Raw genomic sequence first — 1,150 nt, forward strand, 5'->3', positions numbered from 1 at the left:
CCAGCAAGCTCGACTCCAGGGCTCTCCATAAGACAAGTTGATGAAGAGCTAACATTTGGGTGAAGGTTGGAATTTCTACATTAGTAGACCACACCCTGATTATTATGACCATTCTGAAGTCTCACCTACAATGTCTAACACTAGATATGACATTTTTCAGAGCAATTATTTTTAAAGAGACTCACCCAAACTCCCTATGTTGATACCCCCTAATATACTAAACATAAGACTTGCACTCCCTCCATGATTGCTTTTGTTCAAAAAAGATGAATGGAGGTGAAGGAGTAATGTCAACAGAGATTATGGATTTGTAACCTTTAGCGTGAAGTCCACACATTACGAAGAGTTTAAGATTATACACCAGGTAATAAGGACCACACCAACTGGGAAATCAGCCCCTCCTGCATGTCAATAAATTGAATGAATGGCAAGAGAGCGAATATAAAGTAAAGATGGTCTCAACTAACTCTGCTGAGTGGGGGTTTTAACTTTTTTTTTTTATTCTTGGACTTTTTGTGGCCTGATAAATTTGACAACCCTGACTGGTGTTCTAGAAAAGAAGAGTGCATGTGGTCACACTCGGCACATATAAAGGAAGGATGGAGAATACGTGAAGCAAAACCAAAGAAAGAGGGAGAGGGAAAGTGAATATCATTGAAGACAACAATGTTTGGGGAAGTTACCCTGGGAAAAGGATAGCAATGAGGAAGTGCGGTAAGTTGAAGAAAAAAAAAGTTCTTTCATCGTGTGCACATTCATTACCAAGCTGTTTTAATGCAGTTGATGCCTCCTGATTAAAAGTAAGAGAAAGAGGACATAAAATTCATAAGGTAAATATACCAATGCCAGTCCTTGACTTAGTCAGGGCTCAGGCCAAAAGGACAGAACCTCTTATGTAAGTCAGAGTGATACTTTTCCTTTTGTACTAGCAGGGCAGAGCAAACTGCGCTGTTTATTCTTCTCGTCTCTTCCCATTCGTCTGTTGTTTTTTCTTTCTGGTTTTGGACAGTAAAATCAATGAACTGACAAATTTATTTCATTTCATTAGATAGTTAATGGTCTAAATATAGGTGGTGAGTGCTTTGTAAGTGTTTGTGGTAATAGTCACAGTGCCAGAAATCTGTTTCTGAAAGAAATATCGAGAAACCGC

Source organism: Erpetoichthys calabaricus, chromosome 2 (genome assembly GCF_900747795.2).
Source record: "Erpetoichthys calabaricus chromosome 2, fErpCal1.3, whole genome shotgun sequence".
In the NCBI taxonomy this organism is placed as follows: domain Eukaryota; kingdom Metazoa; phylum Chordata; class Cladistia; order Polypteriformes; family Polypteridae; genus Erpetoichthys; species Erpetoichthys calabaricus.